At 39.3% G+C, this 14,643-nt stretch overlaps 1 protein-coding gene across 1 annotated transcript in view; it reads left to right on the forward strand.

The window, feature by feature from the left end:
• ARMCX4 (armadillo repeat containing X-linked 4) overlaps window positions 1-14,643 on the forward strand; it is a 31,256-nt gene that overhangs the window by 13,458 nt on the left and 3,155 nt on the right. The window contains exons 7-8 of the transcript XR_004282468.1: window positions 343-523; window positions 2,941-3,081. The gene's annotated coding sequence lies outside the window, so the exon portion shown is untranslated. The remainder of the gene's footprint in view (window positions 1-342; window positions 524-2,940; window positions 3,082-14,643) is intronic.

Below are 14,643 nucleotides of genomic sequence, written 5' to 3' on the forward strand. Positions count from 1 at the left end.
TAAAAGTAAAACTGTTGTCAATTCTATTATTCAATGGCCACTAAATTTCTAGTGGAAAAAATGATGTCATGCTTGTGGCAGATTCTGCAATCTGCTGCCCTAATCCTCCTTCAGGAACAAAAAGGTTATTATTTAGTTGCTAGGAGTGCTGCCAACAGACAGCCCTCAGCTGTCATCCCTTTTCAGGAATTGCCTCAACTGGAAAGTCACCTCCCCAAAGGTCATGACTCTTTCCTGGGGTACTTCCATCCAATGGCTGATTACCATGGCCTTCTTGCCACAAAAGGGACAGCTTAACTTCTCCCTCTGTCCAATCCTGCTTCCTTCTCTTCCCTTCCACAGATTCTGATCTCAAGAGCACTCCCTAATAAAAGCCCTTCATGCTGAATTCTGAGTCTGCTCTCCAGGAAGCCAACCTACAACAGTTGGTATGAGGAGTAGTTCAGGAAAGCATACACTGTGGTGAAATTTTGAAGATGAATCACCTGCTGCCCAGCTGGCAATGAGGACCCCATCGCTGATGGTAGGTGGAATAGAGAAGCATCTGGAACAAGTGACAGAGGAATTATTAGAGCTTTCACTGACGGCAAACTGGGATGGCACTGGTGGAAGGGGATGTATTAGCTGGTTCTATATACCAGAATTTTGAGAAATATGTGGGAAATATTAACTATAAGGAAGTCCAGAAAACTGGATAGCTATTTCTATGCCTGACTTCTAGAAAAAAATAATGAAAAGCCAAATTAAATTAGTCAACAATTAAATGCTATATGTGAAAACCAGAGGATTTCATTCATAGCATATAAAGAGGCCCTCATCTTTCCCAGGTAAAGGGTAGAGAAATCTGAGGACCAGGCCCAGTACTTACTCAAAGCAAGCTTTGAAGAAAGTTAAAATCCCAAGTAAGAAAAGTGCTATGCCAAGATCAGGGCCCTGGTTAGGAAGGAATGGGACCCCGACACATGGGATAGGGACTTCTGGATTGACATCCCTAAAAATCTTATATCCTCAGATTTTCCTGGAGACCTTGAGCATTCAGAAGTGTCCCACTCCTTCCTATTAAGGGCTAGTGCTTCACTTTGTTTGATCCTGCAGAGCCCTTTCTCCTGTAAGATAATATGTGTTTCCCTCAGAATCTGCCCCACTTCTCATCTTGGCCCCTGGGCCTATATATAAAGTTAAGTCACAGCGTAACTTCTCTGGGGTTGTCCTGGGCCTAAGAAGAAAGGAAAGGGACTACCCCAGGAAGAAGCTATAGGACCTAGCCAGCGTGTACTAGCAGGTACTGAAGGGGAAGGATGGGACTGAATTCTGAGGGCCTTGATCAGGGGAGCTGGAATATAAAATTGAATAAGGGAAAATTAATTCTTTTGTGAGTTCTCTCCCAAAATACAGTATTTAACACCCTGGGAAGGACACCAGGAGATCACGTGAACTCAACACTAGAACAGCTTCTCAGAGTGCAGGAAAAAAAAAAAAAAAAAGAATTAAGAGAAGTATAAATGCCCAAGTTGTCGTAACAGAGGGAAGAGAGAGGATTAAAGGCTCAGGAAAGTGGGAGTGATAGAATAAATATATTATGTATTTCCAGAAAACCCTCTGGAAGACTGTATTCTGCAGGAGGACCCCAAAGGCACACTATTTACTAAAGCTATAAGGAAGGCACTGGTGAGAGGAATGGCAGAATTGCTAAGAAGTTCCCAGTAGGAGAGGATGTTAGAGAATGGGGATCACTGATAGAAATGGTGATGGCCTGAAACAATAGAGGCAGGATGATTGCACATAACCATCACAAGTCTGGTGGATGCAAATACAATAATGCACTATAGGGTCAGAGTGATAGGTGGGGGCAAGGGGGCTGATCCTCAGGGAGCTGTGGGGATGGTTAATAGAATACAGTGCTCCTGGTGAATAGATGGTTAAGAGGTAGTTAGTAGACTACATGGTCAATATAACACAGTGCCTTGGGGAAAATAAGCCAAGGGTCTGTACTCAACACGAACCACCAAAAGAAATAAAAGATGGTCAGGAACCTGAAGGATGGTGTCTCAGTAAAAAGTCACAATTCCTTGCTCAGCTTCTGATCCTAAGTTGGTTTTTGAACCAGGGTGCACTGCTTGAAGGAGAGGCTGGGGTGACTTGGAAGAAGAACCCTATAACATACATGTAGTCATGATTTCTCTAGTCCTTCTATTTATGCATGTAACTGCATGCAGGGGAAAGAAGAATACCCAAACATTTTGAGGACCAATGGACACTGGTTATGAGTTGATATACCGAGTGTACCCAGAGATCTAAAATGTCATTTTGTCTCCCTTTTTAGATTAAGGGCAGACAGGAGCCTGGTATTTAATGGACTCCTGGCCTGTGTTGGGTTCACAGTGGGTCCACTGGGTCCACAAACCTACCTGGTGGCTATATTCCTGATCTCTGAATGTCTAATTGAATAGATATTTTGCTATTTCCTACATTGGTTTCCTGACCTGTGGAGTCAGAGCCCTTTGTAGATGAAAGCAGAAGTTTCTGAAACTGCCCTCACCCTCCCTGGCCAGGATAATAAATGAAAGCATATAGCATCTTGGGGAGGATGGCAGAAGTGAGTGCCACCTTTGAAGACCTAAGGGATGCTGGGATGTGGTCCCCATCATATCTACATTTAATGCACCAGTTTGGGCCCATAAAATGTAGGCAGAGCCTGGCAGACACTACAAACTCAACCAAGTAGTGATACAAGTGCAGCCACTGTATCAGATATAATATCTTTGCTAAAGCAGAATAACATGAACTTAGATACCTAGTAATTAACTATTGATTTGGAAAATGTAGTTTATCCCTGTCAGAATAAAACATCAGAAGTTCATATTCAGATAGAATAGATAACAGTATATATATTTTTTCCTCAAAGGTGTACTAATTCTCTTGTCCTCTGTCCTATTATAGTCTGGAGATAACTGGACCATTTGAATACAATACTAATAGTCCACTATGTTGATGACATCATGCTAATCGGACCAAAATGAATAAGAAGTGGTTAGCATGTTGGAGGCCTTGGTGAAACATATGTACACCCCATTATAGGAGGTAAGCCCTACAAAGATGCATGGGCTAGCTACATTAAGTGCAGGTTTTTGAGGTTGAATAACCCAAGGGTCATGCCACTAGATCACCTCCTAAATTAAAGGACAAATTATTGCACACAATATTTCTCACAAAGTAGGAAACTCAACATCTGGTAAGCTTCTTCATATTCTGGAAAAAGCACATTTCACACCTGGAATTACTGTTTCTACCCATATACTGGGTGACACAAAAAGCTTCCAGCTTTGAGTGGAGCCTAGAGCAAGAGGAGGTCCCATAGCAGGTCCAGGCTGTGGTTTCAAGTAGTCCTGTCACTTGCTCCGTACAATGGAGAGGCCCTATGGCATTAGAGTTATCTGTGTGGGCAAAAGATGCCACAGGAAGTTTTTGATAAGCCCCAGTGGGGAGGTCAGAACTTAGTCCACAATTTAGGTTCTGGAGCAAACCATGCCATGTATAGTGGAAAATTATATATCTTAAAAACAGCTCCTCACATGCTACTACATCCTGATAGAGAAGGAATGCCTGGCCATAGGGCATCAAGCTAAAACTTGTCCATCATGAACTGAATGCTGTCAGATCCGCCAAACTGTAAGGGTGGGCAGGCCCAGCAACAAGATGGAAGTTTTACACACAGGATCAAGCACAAGCAGGACTGGAGAATACAAGCACCTACACAGTCAGCAAGAGCAGATCCTCCATGATAGCAGATCCTCCACTAATGCACTAGCATCATTCATTCACTATACACCTGTGGCCCCTTGGGAGATCTCTTTTTTTTTTTTTTTAAAGATTTTATTTACTCATTTGAGAGAGAGAGAGAGAGAGAGAGAGAGCACACAAGCGGGGTGAGGGGCAGAGGGAGAAGCAGACTCCCCGCTGAGCGGAGAGCCTGATGTTGGGCTCCAGGATCATGATCTGAGTTGAAGGCAGATGCTTAACCAACTGAGCCACCCAGCAAGTATAGCAACACCAGCATGAGAAAGACATGGTGACCGGGAATGAGGGTCTGGGTCATACCACCAAGGAAACCACCAAGACCTTAGGACTGATGGAGATCTGTAATTGTCAGTGGAAGGGAAAAATGATTATCTGTAGCTTTGAGACCAGCTGCAGTACTAAGGGTTGTAGTTTGTCCTAAGTTTCTCTTAGGAAGAGAGGGACCCATCAGACTCCTGGAAGATCTGATCCCAGAACATAGTGAAATGGATGTGGGAGGCTCAAGGGGTGGACTGTGGTGGATACTGCAATACCTTTCCCAGAGCTCCCTTTAACAATTAAGGCCTTATTACTTCAGTTGTTAGGAATACTGCCATCAGAGAGTCCTTGGCTGCCAGCCTTCTTACAGGATTGCATTAGCTGAGAGTTATCTTGTTTCAGATCACATCCCATTCTCAGGATGACCCACATCCAGTGACTCATTTATGCTGTGTACAAAGGCCTGGCCATCTTGCCTCTAACTGAGATAGTTCTGGAGTTTAATTCTGTCTTCATAATTCACTCTAAAGTATGCTTAGGCATTCTGTCGATAGTGCGCTAAAATTTGATTTCTCCTGTTTTTCATTTCTGCTGCTTTCCTCCCTTTCCTTCCACAAGTGTCGAGCCCAGGAGCACTTCTCAATAAATGTTCTATACTTTAGTATTTGTCTCAGAATCTGCTTCCTGGAACATCCAATCTGTGACATCCATGCCTTAGACATGCTATATCTATCTGTCTGACTATCATATGTCTGTCTGTCTATCTATCTAATCTATCCACCCTAAAATTAAGAGTAATATAGTTGTTTAATATTATGAAATGTTCTTTAACCTCTCTGTGCAACTGTTGCAAATACTGCACTAATTTTTTTTTTTTTTTTTACCTCTGGAGCCGCAGACTGGGAAATAAAGACAGGCAAGAAAATGGGCACTACTGGGAAATGATAGTTTGTTAAACAAAAACCTATTGCATTCATGTATCTGAGAAGGCTTTGACAAGCTTGTTTTTTCTCTTCCATAAGTGCTTCTACTGCTTGAATCTTCCCTGCCTTCTGAAATAATGTCTGTCTCTTGGGTGAGCAGTGGCATAATCCACAAATGGTCATGGCATCTGGACACAGTTGCCTTTTATTTAGAAGACAGATGGAAACAGATGTGGAGAAGCACCTTCCTGGAGCCTGAACAGTACTAGTCAAAGTGCAGATGTTTGGGTTTATAAGTTGTACTGTGCCAACAATGAACACCAGATCCTGTGTGACACAGGCACCCATATGTTATTTAATGTGTGTGTGTGTATGTGTGTGATATGCAGGACCCTTTAAAACATGGGATTTAAAGAGGACCCCACATGCCCAATTCTAAGGGTAGGACTGAGGCTAGGATAGCAGTGGATGACATTTCTAGATAATTTGGAGAGTTAAGCGGCCTTATAAGCTAGTTCTGGGTTCCACTGTGGCTCCAGGTCCCAATTCTTAATCTAGTGTTGTAGCAGACTCAGAGTCAGGGGTTGGATTAAGGTTTTGGGTATAGTGGCCTTGCTGGGTCATGCAGGAGTTTAATACCACTTTTTGAAAATGAAAATGCAGTTCTTCTTCTCAGGCCAAAAGCCCATTTCTGGGAAACACATAAACCGATTGAACCTTAAGGCAGTGTAGTATAGGGGAGAGAGTGCAATCTGGAGTAGAGGATGAGGCAGCAAGGGTATTCCCATTTCTCTTTCCATTTTATTTTTCAAACATGAAGGAGCAGATTTGAGAGGGAAAGGGAATGAATCTGGTTTAAACTATTTGATTTTGAGGTGCCTATGGGACTTTCAAGTGGGATGTTCAGTGTTTATTTGAAAAGTGTAGATCTAGAGCTCAGAATCAAGGTCTGACTAAAAATATGTATTTTAGATAACTGAAGCCAGGAAGTGAGTCAGATAGCCCCAGCAAGGGGTACAGATTGAAAAACTGAGGACAGAAAGCTGAGAAAGCTCAATACCTGTGGGACATTGGCAGAAAGGAGTGCAGAGCTGCAGTGGAAGATGTGGTCTCTCATCAATATTTTACATATCTCTATATATTCTTTTTCTTCCCTTTTAAAAAATTGTGGCAAAGTACACAAAAGTTTTACCATCTTCACCATTTTTAAGTGTACAGTCCATTGACATTAAGCACATTCACAGTGTTGTGTAACCGTCAACCACAATCCATTTCCAGAACTCTTTCCATCTTTTCAAACTGAAATTCTGTACCCATTAAACACTAACTCCCTAATGATCCCCTCCTTCAGCCCTGGGCAACCGCCATTCTATCTTCTGTCTCTATGAATTTGACTACTCATGCATTTGACTACCTCATATAAGTGGAATCACACAATGCTTATCCTTTTGTGACAGGTTTATTTTATGTAGTGTAATGTCCTTGTATTAGTCTGCTTAAGCTGCTAGAGCAAAATACCACAGACTGGGTGGTTTAAACAACAGAAACTTCCTTTCTAACAGTCCTGAAGGCTGAGAAGTCCAAGATTAGGTGCTGAAATTTGGTTTCTGTGACAGTTCTCTTCCTGGCTTGTAGATAGCCACCTTCTTGCTATGACCTCACATGGCCTTTCCTTGGTGTGTGCACCTAGAGAGAGTGAGTGAACACTCTGGTACTTCTTCTTATAAGGACACTAATCCTATCAGATCAGGGACCCACTCTTTTTTTTTTTTAAGATTTTACTTATTTATCTGACAGAGAGCACAAGAAGGGAGAGCAGCAGAGGGAGAGGGAGAAGCAGACTCCCTGCTGAGCAAGGAGCCCAGGACCCTGGGATCATGACCTGAGCCAAAGACAGATTCCTAACTGATTGAGCAACCCAGACGTCCCACAGGGACCCACTCTTATGACCTCATTTAACCTTAGTTACTTCCTTAGAGGCCCCACCTCCATACACAGACTATACAAAATTCAGCGGATGAATTTTGGCAAGACACACACATTCTGTGCATAATCGTCCTCAAGTTTTCCGTGTTACATTATTTACACAGAATTGGAGTCCTCAAGTTTTCCGTGTTACATTATTTACATTATTTACACAGAATTGGAGTCCTATTCTTAGTTCCAGAACCTGTTTTTTTTAAAAGGTAATTTTCATAGTTATTGCATACTGTAAAGCTTAGAGCAGCAACAAGAAAAATCCACTGGAAGTTTGCTTCATCCTTTCCCAGGCCAGATTTCTGTTACTCAGAGACAATCACTTTGAAATCTTTTAACTCTTTCTCTAGCATCACCTTCATATTGCTAAATAACCTATTTACACTTTTTTTCTTGATTTTTAATTTTTATACATCAGTTATGACTTCAGTTAAGTATTCAGTTATCTTATACATCCCACTCCATATATAACCACACTTGTCCAACATTCTCCTAATATATTGTTGTTATATTGTGGTATTTTATTAAATCAATATTAAGTGTTTATATTATGTCTAGGTAAATATTATTCAAAGCTGAATTATAAGAAGGAGTAATTGAGAGCATAGAAGCCACCAGATAGTTTCGCTTCAAATCCTGGTTTTGTCACTTTAATAGTTGTGTGGTCTTAAGCAAATCCCTTAATCTCTCTCTGCCTCACTTTCCCTATATTTAGAATGAAAATAAAAATATCTATTTTTTAAAAGATTTTTTAATTTATTTCTTTTTGCCAGAGAGAGAGAGAGAGAGAGAGGACAAGCAGGGGGAGTGGCAGGCAGAGGGAGAAGCAGATTCCCCACTGAGCAGGGAACCCAATGTGAACTCGATTCCAGGACCCTGGGTTCATGACCTGAGCCAAAGGCAGACACCCAGCAGACTGAGCCACCCAGGCGCCCCAACAATATCTATTTTATAGGATTGCTGTGATAATTAAGTGATTCAGCACTCAGCAGAACTTAGAAATTGGCATATATTATATATTATTGTTATTCCTTGTATATATTTTTATTTCCCTTCTTTGCTTCATGTATTTTGGGGCTTTGTCATTAGGTCTGTATACATTTATAATTTTCATATCTTCTTTGTAGTTTGACATTTTCATCATTATAAATGACCCTTCTTAGTCTTTAATAACAATGTGTGTCTTAGGGCCTAATTCTTCTGGTATTAATATAACCACTCCAAGTCCCTTTTGCTTACTGTTGCAGGGTATAACTTTTTTAATCCTTTGTCAACCTATTTGTGTCTTTGATTCTGTATGTCTTTTGTAGGTAGCATAGATCATATTTTAAAAATCCATTCTGCAATTTCTGCTTTTAAATTGGAGTGTTTAGGGGGTGCTTGGCTGGCTCAGTCAGTGGAGCATGTGACTCTTCATTGTGGGGTTATAAGTTGGAGCCCCACAGTAAGTGTAGAGAGTACACAAAAATATAATCTAAATAAATAAATGGAGTGTTTAATACATTTATATTTAATGCAATCACTGATAAGGATAATTTATATCTGCTATTTTGCTCTTTGTTTTCTTTTCTTTTACATTAACATTTTATTTTTAAATTTTAATTAATTAATTTAAATCAAATGAATTAACATATAGTGTATTATTAGTTCCAGAGGTAGAGTTCGGTGACTCATCAGTCTTATATAATACCCAGTGGTCATTACATCACTTGCCCTCCTTAATGTCCATCACCTAGGTACCCCATCTTCCCACCCTCCTCCCCTCCAGCAACCCTGTTTGCTTCCTATAATTAAGAGTCTCTTACAGTTTGTCTCCCTCTCTGATTTTGTATTGTTTTATTTTTCCCTCTCTTCTCCCATGATCATCTGTTTTGTTTCTTAAATTCCACATATGAGTGAGATCAGATGATAACTTTCTTTCTCTGATTGACTTATTTCGCTTTGCTATTTGTTTTCTATATGACTTATGTTCTTTTGTTCCTCTATTCCTCCACTGTTGTTTTCTTTTATGTCAAGTAGACATTTTATAGTGTACCATTTTCATTCCTTGTCATTTCTTTTACTATATTTTAAAATATATTCTCTTAGTAGTTGTTCTGGGAATTACAATGAACAACTTAACTTAAAAAATCGATTTCAGATCAATACCAATTTAATTTCAGATCTTTGCTCCTAATGGCTCCATTCCTACCCACTCCCTTGCATTATTATCATACATATCACATCTTTATACAATGTATGTATATCAACATAGATTTATTCATATTGCTTTATGAAGTTGTCTTTTAAATCAAATAGAAAAAAATAGAGTTACGACAAAATACACTTATACTGTCTTTTATGTTTTCTATATAGCTGTTGTATGTATTTTAACCCTTTGTTGAGAGCTGGTTATTTAGGTAATATAGCAACCCTGTAAACTGATGCTCCTCTCAGTGGTCATTTGTTTATTTGTTTGTTTACTTGGTGGGACTAATTCTGTGAAGTTTGTTCCCCCCAACACACACTCACTGTGTGCATCTCTGATGTTCCAGCCCAGATCTTTTCCCCTTGTTTTTATGTTTTAGCCTGGCTACTTAGGTTTTGCCTGTGGGTTAGCATGTCACTTACTGGTCAAAGGTTGTGCTTAAGTTCCTTCAATTAGATATTTACCCTTTATCATTAGATATGTGTGTAGCTGCTCACATTTCAGTGAGTTTACATATTTTGCTCCTCTCCCCTTTAGCCAGGGACTAGTAGCTTGGAAGCCTCTTCTCTGATTGTTCCTGAAAGGATATAGCCTTGGACATTCATACATTCTTTCAGACTGGAAAGGATGACTGTGGCTTTATTTTTAATCTTGGCTTTCTAGGATTTGTCCCTGGGTCAGAGTAGCTTATGATTTAGTCGGTTCTTGGTCAGAGGTTATGTTTAAGCTCTTTGTGCCAGTGAGGCTTTTTCCCTATGTTTATGGGTCTCTGTGTGGTGTGGGGAATCCCTTCAAGCCTGTTTCATATCTTTCTCTAATTATCCTACGAGGATGAAGCCTAACATATACACACAGTCTTCCTGATCCCCACAATTTTTATGTGATCTTAAGAGGGCTTTTATTGGTTGCCTCTTTCCCTGGTTCTCTCTAGGAAATTTGTGACTATTCTGACCTTTTTCTTATATTAGAGGTACTAGCCTCCCCACCAAAATCTCCACTGTTTTTTTTTTTTTAACAATAACTGTTAAAATGCATGGAATTTTCTACTACCTTTTCCAAATGATTTCAGTCCTTTAGGCAGAGCTGCAGCATTCCTCATCCTTGTGTCTTGCCTTTCTTCTTGGGAAGAACTCTTGTACCACTGCATGAGAGCTGAAAGCAGGCACCTGCTTTTACCTGAGTGACACTCCTGATCTGTGAGTGGAAAGGGATAGAAGTTCCTGATCTTTCTGGCTTGCCCCTCCTAGAATAGGAAAATTATTTGAGGATATAATTGTTAAACATTTCCCGGATGTTTTGAATGCCATAAATTTAGATTCAAGAAGGTCAATAAATCCCAAGCAGGATGAACAAAAAAAAAAACCCCAAAAAACAAAAAACCATGACTAGACACATCTTATCAAACCACTAAAAAACAAATGTAAAGAAAAAAAAAACGTGAAGGAAGCTAGAGGAAAATAACACATTACTTGTAGGGGAACAGCAATTTGAAAGACTGTGGTTTTCTTATTGCAAACAATGAAGGTCAGAAAATATGGGAATAGCAACATTTTTGGTGTGTTTAAAGGAAAGAATTGCCAAACCATAGTAATGCTTCAAGAACAGAGATGTAATAAAGATGTTCTCAGATTAAGGAAAACCAAGAGAATTTGTTGTCAACAGACATGTAAAAAAACGCTAATGGAAGATCCCTAGCCGAAAGGGAAATGATACCAGGGGGAAATGTGGAATTCAGGAATGAAGGAGAACCAATAGAAATGGTTAACATCAGGGTAAATATTAAAAAACTTATGTTTTTTGAAAACAGTAATGACATTGTATTAGTTTCCTACTGCTGTTGTAACAAATTATTGAAAGTTCAATGGCTTAAAACAGGACACATTATCTTACAGTTCTGGAGGTCAGAAGTCTAAAATAACAGACCTATGTTCCTTCTGGATGCTCTAGTGGAGACTTTATTTCCTTGCCTTTCCCACTGTCTGTTGGTGGCTTGCATTCCTTTGCCCATCACCCCATGTCACTCTGATGTGTAATTCTGTCATCACATCGTATATGACACTTCTGCCCCCCTTTATGGACTCTTGTAAAACTTTTTTTAAAAGAATCCTTGTGATTACATTAGACCCACCCTGTCAATGTTGTATAATCTCCTAACTCAATATCCTTAATTGAGTCATATCTGCAAAGTCCCGTTTGCCAAATAAGGTAACTCAGTCATAGGTTCCAATATGTAGATATCTTTGAAGAGACATTCTTTTTCCTACCACAACATCATCAAGGATCCACTAAGTTTTAAAATAATTTAATGTGCTCTAGAGCACAGGAAAAGGTGGAAATCTACCCAATTAATTCTATAAGACTTCATAAGACTTATATCAAATCAAAGAGGACTAGAACTAAAAAAGTAAACCAGGGGTCAATCTAAATTATAAGCACAAATGCAAAAGTCCAAAACCAAATATTATCAAACTAATGTAGCACTATAGAAAATAGAATAGCAATAACGATCCCTATATTTTTATGTTTGTTCTATTAGATTTGCTTCAGTGTTATGGAGGCTATGCATGGGCTAAATAACATGACTTCCACTCACCAAGGTTGATCTTGTACTAACACTGCTAAGTGCCCAAACTGACAACAAAATAAGATTATGAAGAACCATTCAATACAATAAGACTGCATTTCTTGGGGGTACTAGTCAGCCCCATGGTGGTAGGATTGTTTTATGGGACACAGTTCATCATGGTTAGAACAGAAATTTTTCCTTATAGAAATAAATATTCTAGACACACATTTATCTTCTTTGCTCATGATGATTCTTCAGTGCCAGCATTCATTGACTTGCAGAATGCCTTAATCATCATCGGGTTATCCTATTGTCTCTGACCAAGGAACTCATTTAATGGTAGAAGTACAATAATGGAGTCATCCAAAGATTCACTAGTCTGTATTATTTACTCCATCATGCAGAGGCAACTTGCCTGATAGAAAAATAAATGAATTACTGAAAGCTTAGTTATAGGATCAGATGTTCCACGTTGAGAGTGCTATACTACAAGAATACAATGGCTGCTTTAAAACCAGTGACAAGGGGTGCCTGGGTGGCTCAGTGGGTTAAAGCCTCTGCCTTCAGCTCAGGTCATGAAGCCTCAGCAGGGAGCCTGCTTCCTCCTCACTCTCTCTGCCTGCCTCTCTGCCTGTTTGTGATCTGTCTGTCAAGTAAATAGATAAAATCTTAAAAAAAATAATAAAACCAGTGACAAATATATGGTAGTATTTCCCTCATAGTGAGGATACACAAGTCTGGAATGAAGGGGTCGGGGGGGGAGTGGCCCCTCTCACTATCACACCAATTAACCCAGTAGGAAAAAAAATACATATATATATATATATATTTTTTTGTCTCCACAACCTTGGGCCTAGCAGGTTTGGAGGTTCTATTTTTCCAAGGGATGAGTGTTCCCCACAGGGAATAAGGCCATGGTTCCACTAAACTAAAAACTGAAACAGCAACCTGGGAATTTTGGTCTCCTTATGCAATTGAACTGACAGAGAAAGGGGTTGCTCTACTGGCTGGAGTGTTTGAATCCCATTACCAAGGGGGAGTACAGTTGCTACTACACAATGAGAACAAAAGAAGTTTGCTTGGAACCCATTAGAGTACCTCTTAGTACTCATTTGCCCAATAGTCCTGGTCAAGGGGAAAATGCTGAAATCCCATAAAGATGGGATTGAAGGTTAGGGTCACTACACCAAGAAAAGAACTATGAAAAGCTAAGGGGAATATGAAGTGGATTATTGACTTTGGCCTCATGACCAGCTACAGAGGGGAGCTGTGGCAGCTAGATGTATCTTTGTTGATATATTTTTTTCCTTCCTTTCTCTTATATATGAAAAATACTGGAGATGGTTGTTATAAATTAGGTTTCATGTGGAGAGTATGAATTAACATTACTCAGTGACAGTACAGAGGCTGATGGGTCTTTTTGTCCCTTCCTCCCTGTTGGAGATGAGTTTTTTTTTTTAATTGGAGTAAAGGGCAAGAATGGATGCTGAGTAGCTAAAGGGGTAGACTGTGTTGGTTATCCTTTATTTTACTTCACCTCCTGATCAATTTCCTCCTCTTGGTTCTGTTCTATGCCCTGGGAGTCTTACTCTTATGAATAGTATTTCCTAGGCACCTTTCCTAGTTGGATTTGGATTTGGCCAATGGAATATACTTACAGGACTTTGGAGGAAAAGAGAAGACAATTTTTTTCTTCCCTGTTCCTTCACTGATTTGGGCTGTATTTTATTGGCAGTGACTGCTAATAAGAATACTGGCAATGACAGGCCAAAACTTCAGCTCCTGCAGAAGGTCTCGCTTCCTTGGCCCTGGTTTTTACCAAGAAGTCCCTCAGGCTTGAGGGACAAACACCAGAAACATTCTTATATATATCATGAAAAAGACAAGGATGCCAGTTTTTCCGAATTATTTAACACTGTTCTGGAGGTACTACTTAATGCAATTATCTGAGAAGGGAATGGATATTAGTATTGGAAAGAAGGAGATAAGAGGATCATTACTGCAAATGAAACAAATCTAAGAGAATCAACTAAAAACTATTTGAAGCTTTAGGAATTCCTTAAAGGGACAGCCTATAAAATCAACTGTAAAAACCAACCACTTTCATATATAAAACCAATAAACAGAAAAAGTAAGATAAAGAAAAGATTCAACTTACAATAGCCATGGAGAAAAGTAAGGTACTTAAGAATGCTCTTAACAAAAAAATCTGCAGGATATACTCATTAATTCCACAAGTATTTATTGATGACTTATAGTGTGCCAGGCAATGCTCTAGGAGTCATTCTTTTTTTTTTAAATTTAGAAATGGTGCTGAGGGGCACCTGGGTGGCTCAGTGGGTTAAAGCCTGTGCTTTCGGCTCAGGTCATGATCCCATGTGGGATCAAGCCCCACATTGGGCTCTCTGCTCAGCAGGGAGCCTGCTTTCCTTCCTCTCTCTCTGCCTGCCTCTCTGCCTACTTGTGATCTCTGTCTGTCAAATAAATTAAAAAAAAAAAAAGAAAACTTTGAAAAAAAAAAAAAGAAATGGTGCTGAGGAAAAAGAATGAAGACAACTAGAAAAAATTCGTTCTTATATAGAACGATATCATTTTTTCCTCAGTTTTACTGAGATATAATTGAATATAATGTTGTGTAAGTTTAAGGTGTACAGTGTGATGATTTGATACACATATATATTGCAAAATGACTATCACATATGAAGAAAATCTAGGCCTTCCTAAGCAGAACAGACAACCCCCAAAATGTAAAGACATAATTGATAAGTTTTGTATTATAAAGATTTAAAAATTCCATATTGCAGAAGTCCATAAATTATAAACTGTGAATATATTTGTAACACTTATAACAGTCAAAGAGCTCATTTCCTTGATTTACAGAAAGTTCTTACATATTAATAAGAAAAAGATGAAAATCTTAATGGAAAAAAGGC

Source organism: Mustela erminea, chromosome X (genome assembly GCF_009829155.1).
Source record: "Mustela erminea isolate mMusErm1 chromosome X, mMusErm1.Pri, whole genome shotgun sequence".
Lineage (NCBI taxonomy): Eukaryota > Metazoa > Chordata > Mammalia > Carnivora > Mustelidae > Mustela > Mustela erminea.